The 11258-nt window shown below is 39.8% G+C and overlaps 1 long non-coding RNA gene across 1 annotated transcript; it reads right to left on the minus strand.

Moving 5' to 3' along the window:
• Window positions 1–5712: 5712 nt before the first annotated feature.
• LOC139434301 (uncharacterized) lies at window positions 5713–7783 on the minus strand. The gene is made up of 3 exons (XR_011643659.1): window positions 7752–7783; window positions 6667–6755; window positions 5713–6273 (listed from the first exon to the last, which is right to left on the minus strand). It is a non-coding gene; the product is annotated as an uncharacterized lncRNA (long non-coding RNA).
• Between the last annotated feature and the right edge of the window lie 3475 nt (window positions 7784–11258).

Here is an 11258-nt window from a genome sequence, read left to right on the forward strand (position 1 = left end):
AACAGGTGTGTTGCTAGCTTAAAATCAGACCCGGGAAGAGAATGGCGAGGTCGATTTTTAATACTAGTATTAGTATTACCGTCTTCCTGCAAAGCTAGTATTAGTATTACCGTCTTCCTGCGAAGCAGAAGGAGTAGCCGGCGAGCGCCCGCTACTATAGAGATGTGCTCTGAAGCGAGAAGAGCTACTTATAGGGGGTGAATTCCCTGACGCTGACGTCAAGATCACCAGCCAATCAGGATTGGCGTAATGAGATTGATGCTTCTGTTTGCTCCGCGATGAGGCGCATCCCATAGTGAGACATCGAACGGAGTGTTATGAATGAGAACGTTAAAGGTCTCCTGATTTAGTTTGTGAATGAATGCTTATTAGAGGTTCGACTGGGGAGTGCGTCGGTTAGATAACAGGCGTGTGTAAGTCCTGCATCTGTATGATACAAATGTGTGTAAAATGATACCGGGTGCCAGGGGCCTCGCCTGGACCTGAAAACATTCGGGGCTTAGCCCACAGTGGCGGCGGCGCTACAGTGGAATGTTCTACTGCAACACTCCCCACACGCACACACAGTACACCCGCGACTGTTACAATGAAGCCTCGATAATCAGCTCATGGCATATAGGCAGGGGGTGGACCTCACCTCCTCTAGGGGGGTCTGAGGGGATGCTCCCCCGGGAAGATTTTTTTTAAATATTGAAGTTAAAGTCATCAATCTGGTGCATTTTGAGAGCAACATTAAGAGCTCTATGGATACATTTCTCTATTTTCATTTCTTTATGGATATTTTACAAATCACTCCCCCTTTAAACTCTATTCTTGTTTTACTGCCATATAGACTATAATGATCATATGAAGGTGTGCCACGGAAAACCGTTTGAGACCCACTGAGATAACGGCGCATTCACACCAGCCTTTTATAGTCAGGTTGAATCTAACCCTGGTGCGTTTAGCCGCTTGGTGCGGTTCGTTTGGGTTGGTGTGAACGCAGTCCGAGACCTCTGAAGTGAAGTAAACAACCGGACTCTGGTTCGCTAAAATAGGTGGTCTCGGAACGCTTGCTTTTGAACTCTGGAGCTGTTCATTGCTGGTGTGAACACAGTCCGCACCAAAACATAGGAAGCGTAGTATTTACGTGTCACAAGAACGCGGATGTCTTCAAAAATCTTTAGCGAAAGAGTCTTTCAAGACATCAGCGGTTGTTAATGTAAAGAGTGAAGCAGAATTAAGTGTTGAACAGTGTCGTGTAAAGTAAAAATGCTCCGTCAACTAGGCCTACATAAAAGTAAGAACACCTGTCGTCAGTGAAACGCCCCTCCTCACTGCAGAACGTCTCTCATTATGTTATAATGTTTTTTAACGGACGTTGTCTGATTATATAATCATTAGTGATGGGAATTTTTTACTTTAAAGATTTGTTCACTGATTCGTTGACTGATTTGTTCACTGATTCGTTCACCGGTTCGCGAACGACTTCTGGTGATTTGCACGTTCGCGAACGATTCGTCTTTGTACTTAATTTGTTCAGTGAGTCTTCTTTACTGCCGAAGTCCGTACAAGAAGTTTGCTGGCGTAAAATGTATGATATTAAAACACATTTTACACATCACCTTGTTGCCCCATGAATTATGCTCTGGGAATAGGCTACATATTATTTAAGAAATATAATTTGGCCATTGTCAAATCTCATAAATGTGTGCCTGACTATACGATGTATTACAGCAGGCTAGCACGTTATACCTTCAAACCCATGCACGTACTATGTGGCCTAACTTAAATCCCAAAGCATTAAACTCCATTTGGCCGAGTTCAAAGTGAATACAAAAATATATCCTCTACATCGGTGACGATTTATTCATATTCTATGTACCCATCTATGTTTACCTTTAGCTAGCGGCTAAGCTAGTGGGACGCTACGGAGTCCAGCTATCCGCCCTCTGAAGCTTTTAGGGCCGACCAAGCGGCAAACTCTGGGGAAGAGCCGGGACGCCAATACGGAAGTGCCACACACTGCAGTTCATCTAGTGGCCAGTAGGAGCAGTCTGCAGAAGGGAGCAATTTCCATAGACCCCCATGTTAAAATGCCCAACTTTACAGCAGAAATAAACATGTTTACATCGTGGTTCAAAAAACCATATTCTCTGTATAGTTAGATTCCCCCTTCATGACTACTGTGTGGGGGGTGCATTTTTTCTGAACTCATCTGTTTAATTAATATTAAGCCTTAAAGTTATGCATATATTAGGGCGTGGTCACATTGAGTGACAGCTCTGTCAAGTGACTGCTGCTGCTAGCTTCTTGTCTCTCTGCTACCTGCTCCGTGAAGCTAGCTATAGGGACTCTGCCTTCTCAGTTCATCCAGGGAACACAACTTGAAGCCGCCGTGGTTGTTTGTTCTTCATGCTTATATATCGGACTATTGTGACTCGCTCTGCGGTTGAAACAGACGGTGCATGAATGCGGTTTTTGCGGTAAGTGAAATTCGAGTACTTATTGATGTGTTTATGATTTGAAAAACGTAATGAATGTTAAGGCTTGGGTTAGCGTGTAAGTGAGTGGTAGCTACATCGGTGCTAACGATGCTAATCGTAGTCACCAAGTTAAAATCATAGACTATATATATAAAGGTTAAAACGAAATAGACAAGTGTTAAGCGTTAAGTGGGATAATACTGTAGAACAAACGGCTTCTGTTTGAGGTTATAAAATAAGGTCATCCTTGTAACTTAGAGAGATAGTTTATTATGTAGGTAGAAACTGTATGCATCGCTAAGGTTAATTTAAATTGGCTATGCTCAAGTATGTAGACAAGCTCATGTCGAAGTAGTGTATGTAAAATCAACCTCACAATAAGATGTGTGTATATTACAAATAATAATGTCATATTTCAAGATGATTACAACCATTACAATATGGTTAGTTGAGCTGGAGTTCATTATTGAGCTTACATGTTAACGTCACAGTCATCTGAAGAACGAACCCAAACCTTGTTGTTTTTATTTTGCATTACCAAATTGGTATCAAATAAACAGTAAGCATTGGTAACACAACTTCCAAAGTTACAGTAAAATAAAAAGGACACAATCCAACATGTTCAACAGAAGAGAATCAGTTATATTGTTTGTACACATGGTACTTTACATATATATCTGTTTGTTTAAGGTGTCCAGGTGATGCAGACAGGCTGGACCAGAGAGTGAGAGACATCACTGGACTCCTCACAGCAGTGAACTTCAGCACAGGTACAAAGACTCTATTTTTCATACTGTACAAAGAATCAAGAAAGATATTTGTTTAAATAAATGAAGTATTGACTTGAATACACTGATATACATTCCATTAAACAATACTAAATACTAGATCACCTACACATCAGTTACGTTGAGGGTTTTTTCCATGCAAAAGGTTACATTTAGATGTTAACAAGCAATATGATTGTGTGAAAATGAGACCTTGTGTCTCAATGAGATCTACACCTGTATAAATAAAGGCTAAAGAAATATGGTTTTGTCAGCTTTCTAATGTAATGTATTGAAGGCAAAGATATTTGACACGTAGTGAGAACTGCTACTATTTATCTCTCAATATTGTCTGAAAAAAACGTGGTAAAAGTTATTCTTTCAGTGAGACAACAGAGCAAGCTTCTACAGTTGCACTACGTTTTGATAACAGTTAAATATTATTTTGATAATATCATATATTTCAATGTTGATGAGCTTCATACTGTTTGTTAGGAAAGGACATGCCTGAAAGATACGACATTTTCTCCTTCTCTGAGGGTCAAGAAGAACATCCAAGAGGAACATTAAAAGCTGATGTTATGAGATTTTAAGACCAGTACAGGACATTCACTAAGAAACTACTTTTATTGTGAAAACACAGTCAGCTGATCGAATGCACCTATTTCCACATCTACACTCCATCAGCTGATTATTTCTATTTGCCTCGCTTTATGAGCTTCACATCACTTGTGCCTTGTACCGCAGAGTTTGCAACGTCACAAATAAATGGGGCCAATCTTCAGTCAGATGTGAATGTGTAATCTAACATTTTCAGTAAGAATAATGGACAAAAGGAGTGCAAATACAAATACAATTTATTGAAATGTGAACCAAAACTTAACCAAACATGTTTTAAATAAAAAGCACATATGGACAGAAGGTGTAAACCTATTAAATGTATAAGTAAACACATTTAGTCAAATAAAGTGACAGACTAATCAAATCAAGTTTTATTTATATAGCACATTTATAAACGATGTTTGGTCCAGTCAAAGTGCTGTACATATAATATAAATATCCTACAGTAGCGACACTTTACAGCCAATACAACAACACAGATTGTTCAGAATATCAGTATTATGAAAACGACACCCTCTGTCCTTAGACCCTCACATCGTACAAGGAAAAACTTCCAGAGAAAACCCACAGTTTAAGGGGAAAAAATGGGAGAAACTTCAGGGAGAGCAACAGAGGAGGGATCCCTCTCCCAGGACGGACAGACGTGCAATAGATGCCGTGTGTAAATTGAAAAGATAATACATTTGCAACATAGGTAGTCCAAATGTTTGGAAATGCATGTGTGTATAATAGGAAGATGATATAAGATACTATATGTATGCATGTAGTACCACCCTTGCTAGCGATTCCCTCTCTAGTTTAGCATACTCAGCTTCGTTGTCCCTGGCCATAGAATCACGATTTTATGGGGCCGGAAAAAACTGGGGGGAAATACACACTAGCCGGTCCTACGCTATATAGAAAGGCCACCAAAAACTGTCCTGGCCTGGACGCTAAAGGACGTTAAAACGGGGCTAGCCGCTGCAATGGAAATGCGCTATAACATACCTTATTCTTACTCCGAGCACTACTTCTGCTCTCCATTAAGTAATGGTTGTTCCATAAATCCCATGTTATGTTTTATCATACTCTCAGAGTAGTCGTCCGGAAATTTGAAATGTTCGCTGCATACATGAGCCTGTGAATCTTTCGGTTCGGGCCGGCCACATTTCGCTAGCCACTGCCTCTGAATGTACTTCTTACGCTTACCTTTTGGCAACAGATGGAACCGAGCATTCCGTGGATTGTTCCTATCAGAATTGTGGCAATATTTCGCGATACAGTGAGGCATATTTGAAGAGAGAAACTACAGTAACTAACATGGAGATCAACGTGTCTTCGAAAACCAAACGCATGGTTTACGTCACGTCCGGAAAATGGCGGCGCCCACAGTGTTGATGTTATTTCGGTATATAATCAGTTTAAAATCACTGATAATGTCATCGGATTAAAAAAAAAAAAAAAGACTGGCAGAGACTGGTCTGTTTTATCGGATGATAATTATTAAAAAATGAGTGTCATGAGCATACCATTCCTTTAAGGTAAGTGAACATGAAACTATTCAGCATAACTTTCAATAATAATCTACGGTATTTATTGAGTTTTGGGATATTACTTGCATACAAATCTATAAATGCCTTAAGGTTTCTAAAACATACAATGTGGTAAATTTAACAGTGGACCCAGCAAAGATTCACATTTTTGCACGATTTGTTGCTGTTACTTAATTATACTTTTAATAAATTCAAGTCAAGCTTAGTTACATGTGATGGTAGCTATATGCTCTTACCTGTGTGCCTCCTCCGCAACCAGACTGTATTCAAACTCTTAAGTACCAGTTCTATCTACTTTAAACAATTAAAAAGACAAAATCAACTACATTTATTGATATACCAATCTTTATTTTTGGGGCCTCTTCTTCTTTTAAATTAAACTTTCAGACATGAGATATTGAAATACAGTAATAGTTTTGTCTATTTAAAAAAGAATGAGCCATTCCTTACAGTTAACTTCATATTTCTTATTGTCTAAAGCATTTATGACACACATTTCCCCTCATATTCACAGTGTGGATCAATTGAGACAGCGTGCAGAGACTTTGGGAGAAACCTCAGCGTGACGGATGTCCTGTCTGTGGGTTTGGCTGGAGAAGGTGGAGAGGTCTTTCTCTGGGATGAGGACGTGGCCTGATGGAGGAGGACGTGGCCTGATGGAGGAGGACCAGGTCTGATGAAGAAACCACCTAACTGCATCTGTGAGCCCATACTGGGCTCAGCTGCCACAAACAAATGATGGTCCTGTTTGACTTTGTGTTCACAATAAAAGTGTAGTTTCTTAGTGAATGTCCTGTATTGGTCTTTAATCTGAAATCAGCTTTTCATTTTCTTCTTGCCCCTCTGAGAAAACGGTGAGGCAGTTGTGTCCTTCAGGTATGTCCTTTCCTAACAGAAATGACAAAAACATATGACATTATTGCAGAGCAAGTGTGTTATTTATGAAACGTTTGTTTATTTAGCGGCTGTAGAAATAATGTATTTTTTAAATGTTAATGTGTTTTTTTAATTCATCACTTTGTACTACAAAGATAATCAGATTATGAATGAACAGTCTGCAGTTAATCAACATTAAAATATCTTATTAAATAATATTCAACTGCTCGGTTGTCTCACTGCAAGAACCACTTTTACCACGTCTTTTACAGACAATATGTAGAGACAAATGGTAGCAATTCTCACAATGTAAAATAATAATTGCCTTAAATACATTGAAATGTGAAAGCTGATTATAGTTGTTACTTTATCTATTTAAACCAGAACGTTTCTCGATTCTTGTACCTTTGAGTCCATGCTGAAGTTCACTGATGTTAGGAATAGGTCTGTCTCTCGTGGTCAGCATCCTCTGGTCTGTCTGCATCACCTGGAAACTTTAAACAAACATATATATATATGTAAAGTAACAATGTGTTGGTCACAGACTTTTTTACATGCAAATGTCATGTGATAATCTTTTTGTTATCCTTAAAGAAAGTGCTGGATATCAAAGCCCTTACTGTATCTTATCAGTTGGATTGTGTATTATTGTATAGTTGTGGTCCTTTTTATTTTAGAATCGTTTTTCATGAGACAGTCAATTTAAATATTTGTCCTATGCCATATTCACATTCATTTGTAACACACACGTAAGGGTAAAAGACAAACATCTTCAACAAATGTAATGCAATGAATAAGCTTCATTGTCACAGAAGCACACATAACGTCATATCTAATATTTAAACAAATCATTTCCTTGTCCCTAAAGCATTGACTGAGCTATTTTTCGTCCTCAAATGCAGGCATTAAGTTACATGTTCATGTTCTGCTGCCACAATAAGTCGGTTTCTCCAGTGTAATGATAATAAAATGCTAAGTAAGTATTGGTAATAATATTAATAAAAACAACAACGTTTGGGTTCGTTCGTTTAATATGATGAACGTTAACCAGTAAGCTTCAATAATCAACTCCAGCTCAACAAACCATATTGCAATATCTACGTTAACGTTATTTCTGGAACCAACTGGAAATGTGAGATTCAGATACACAGATCTTATAGTGAGGTTAATCTCATACGGTACTCTGCTCTTCAACACTAATGTGACGCTAGCTGTCTGCATCGTCGAGCATAGCTATTTTAAATTAACAATAACAATGCATACAGTTACCTAACTAGCAAACTAACTAATGTACAAGCATGACCTTATTTTACCAACCTCACCGAGAAGCCTTATGTTTTACAGTAGCCTATAATCCTTCTTAATGTTTTACACTTCTCCATTATGTTTTAACTTGTATGCTACGGATAGCATCGTTAGCACAGATGTAGCTTCGTCTCGCTTGTTAGCTGAATAAAAAGTAAGAAATAAAGTGCTTGAATTTCACTTACCGAATAAACTGCATTCATGGACGGTCTGTTTGACCCGCAGAGCCATACGATAAGTGCGATATTTCAATGAAGAATACTCCACCAGGCATCAACACAACAAACACTTCGGACTCGGAGTAGCAGCCTGGAGCTAATGAAGCTAACGGGGCTAGCAAAGAGACCACTGACTTCCGTTACATTAGAATGACTTCCGTTACAGCAAGAATCCCCTCACACACACATAGGTGAAACACATGCACATTCCCTACTGAGAACCTTTCAGTAAAATGTTTTTCAGGAGTGTGTGTGTGAGGTTAATTTTCAGTATTGTGTGTGTGAGGTGTTCAGTAGTGAATGTGAGAGGATTTCAGTAGTGTGTGTGTGAGGCTTAATTTTCAGTAGTGTGTGTGAGAGGATTTCAGTAGTGTGTGTGCAAGGCCAGATGTTTTCAGTAGTGTGCGTGTGAGGTGTTCAGTAGTGAATGTGAGAGGATTTCAGTAGTGTGTGTGCAAGGCCAGATGTTTTCAGTAGTGTGTGTGTGTGTGTGTGTGAGATGTTCAGTAGTGAATGTGAGAGGATTTCAGTAGTGTGTGTGCAAGGCCAGATGTTTTCAGTAGTGTGTGTGTGAGGTGAGTTTGAATTGTGGCCTACACGGCCCTTCATAGTAATCACTCATCTGGTTACGTTATTACATTGACCACCACACCCCGACCCAAAAGAAAGGACGTATCATTGGCTTCCCCTAATTTTTTTCCCACGCCACACTACTGTGGACGAGAAGAACTAAGGGGCTGTATGAAAATGATTTGGATGGGGAGGGCACTGATCCCTTTGGTTCGATCTGTTTTAGCTCTTTAGCTGCTAAATGCTACATTATGTTTACCAGCTGGCCAAATTAGGGCCCTAAGCGAACTGTTGGTGTGTGGGTGAGAATATTTGGGATTTTAGCCTTTGCAGACCATTTACATGAACTTATATTAAACACTACAGGAAAGGGCATACCCCAAAAATCACAATATTGAAGATGTCAGGTGGTATTTTGGCTGGAGTAGTTTGACTAAAATATTATAATCTGATGACAAACAGTTTTCACTGTGTTTTTAACACATTAGTTTAAAATGCCCACTTTAGTTTTCCAAAACTTGAGAAGAAACACAATGTAGATTGGATGAATCTAATAAAAAGCAAACAAGCATAAAGGCCTGAAGACTAGACAAATACATCTTAAAATGTAACCTTTCCCTCTTCAGTATAAACAACAATTTACATACAATCCCTAACTATGAGGCTGACAGTTGACAGATTCTGAGAACTGTTATTCAACTGATGGCAATTCATTTATTCACAGATTTGTACGCACAGCTAAGCAATGCATCCAATCATTTAATAGTGTGTGTGTGCCTGCTGAATTTTCAGATGAAGCTGGTTAAAAAAACTAATTAAAAAAATGCCACAAAGTGCATCAATCACAGATCATCCAAAGTCCTCCGCCTTGCGTAACAACTCTGCATTCCAGGTAGGATCCCATCCTGGACTAATGCCCCTGTGGACTAAATTCAGATTCACTTAATAGAAAAAATAATATTTCATACCAAGTGGGCAAAAATATGCTGTATGTACCTGCACGCACGCACGCAGGCCAAGCTCCTGCCAGATTATATCAATGTGCTGGAGGCTGCGGTGAAACGAGATGAACTCTGTGTAGCCTACATTCAGATCTGTTTGTCTGCAGGAGCCTCATTGGTTTTCTTCAGGTTAAAACAAATCATGACCCCCTGTTGCATTGACCTCTTTTGTTTCTTCACCTACTGTTTATTAAGCATGCTCCTCTGCTCATGGAGGATCCATATCTCTGTGACATTTAATGTACATGTGGGCAGGGACCAGGGGTCACTCATGGAGGCTGCACTTAAAGCCTTGAGACTGCAGATGATTGTCCCTTTGCTTTCAGGTGCTAAAAATTACCTTTATCGACCATGCGAGGTGTGTTGTCTATCTCTCTATTTTGCTTTGCTCACCACTGGCTAGCTGCATGTCACCCAGATCACAGTCAAGAACCCTCACCGAACAATCATTCCAGTTGCTGAATAATACAAAGCAAACAGTGACCTACTTTCGAAGTAGGGAACAAGCTGGAGAGAAGACGTGGAGTGGAGTCCTGCATGGAGACGGACTGAGGGAGGAGCGCAGACAGATTGGGAGGCGGGGCTACCACTGAATGACAGGTTAAGGTATTAGGATTTAGGAGCAGAGAGGCATGCACTGTGTGTCCCAGAGGGGAGCGAGTGTGTATGGTGTGCCATGTGAGCTCCTGAGTCCGGTCCACACGGGCCATAAGTGCCCGTCCGCCGCTTGTGGCCTCCTGTAAATGTGATTAAACAGGCAGGCACAAGAATACTGCAGCAAGCCCCTATCCTGGAGGCCTCCCTGCACGAGGAATGCAGTTCACAGGAGCAGGGCCTCACACATGTGTCACACCATCAATCTGGGCAATGCACACTTTCTGACCCTGTACCTGCTCTTCTACATTCCAGCTATCTTCTACCTATTTTTTATATCCTCTTGCCTGAGAGACTGAAGCTACACTGGTCTGTTGCACTTGTTGCTAGGGCACTTTCTGCTGCTCCGTCATCGTGTAGGCGGAGAACTGACCCACAGGAAACCAAAACAAACACATAGCCTAAATAAACGTCTAAAAAGCATGCATAATTATCATGTTTTCTAATTGTATTGAAACAGACATTTGAAATGACTCATGTAGTAATTTTGGGGTTAATTACAGGTTGATCAGGGCTAGTTATGTTTTGTGATGAATGTAATTGATGAGTATGCTGAGATCTAATTACTTTTTAATCATCTGGGCATCTCTATTAGGCTGAAAACAATAGACAGTTTCCTAATGTCTGTAGAAAATAATTTAATTTCTGTTTAAATATGCACATGGCAAGCATTTAAGGTAAAAACGGCTCCTTTATTAACAGAGTATAGAGGCTGAAACAAAAGTGATTAATGCTGAAAATCTATCCTGTTTACTGAAAGACAAAAATGTCTAACGTGTTGTAGGTTGGCCTCAAATGCTTCATGGGACACAAGTTCAGATGAGTTCTCATTTCCTTGCTCTTCGCTGGCAGTCTGAGTCTGTAAACATGAACTCTTCTGCTGTTTACTGTACAGTGGTACTACATTTCAACATTGCCAGACTACTCCTGATATTCGCAGCCCAACGTGCAGCAAAGGTTGCCCAACCACATACTGTAAACAAACATGGACTTAGCGCCGATGACTCAACTAAATTCACCTCTTTGTCCTGGAGGGCCATTCTTCTTGCACCCAGGTGACAGACACAAAAACAAGCTTGATTTTGACATACATGACATACATAGAACAATCTAACACATAAAATACCTGACTATAACCCTAAGCCTAATTAGGAAAGAACTAAGATTCATTTTTTAAAGTTGATTTACAGTGCATTAATTTGAATATCCAGGCTTATTGCTGATATTGTCGCTTATTGCTGATATTGTC

Source organism: Pseudochaenichthys georgianus, chromosome 8 (assembly GCF_902827115.2).
Source record: "Pseudochaenichthys georgianus chromosome 8, fPseGeo1.2, whole genome shotgun sequence".
Classification (NCBI taxonomy): Eukaryota; Metazoa; Chordata; class Actinopteri; order Perciformes; family Channichthyidae; genus Pseudochaenichthys; species Pseudochaenichthys georgianus.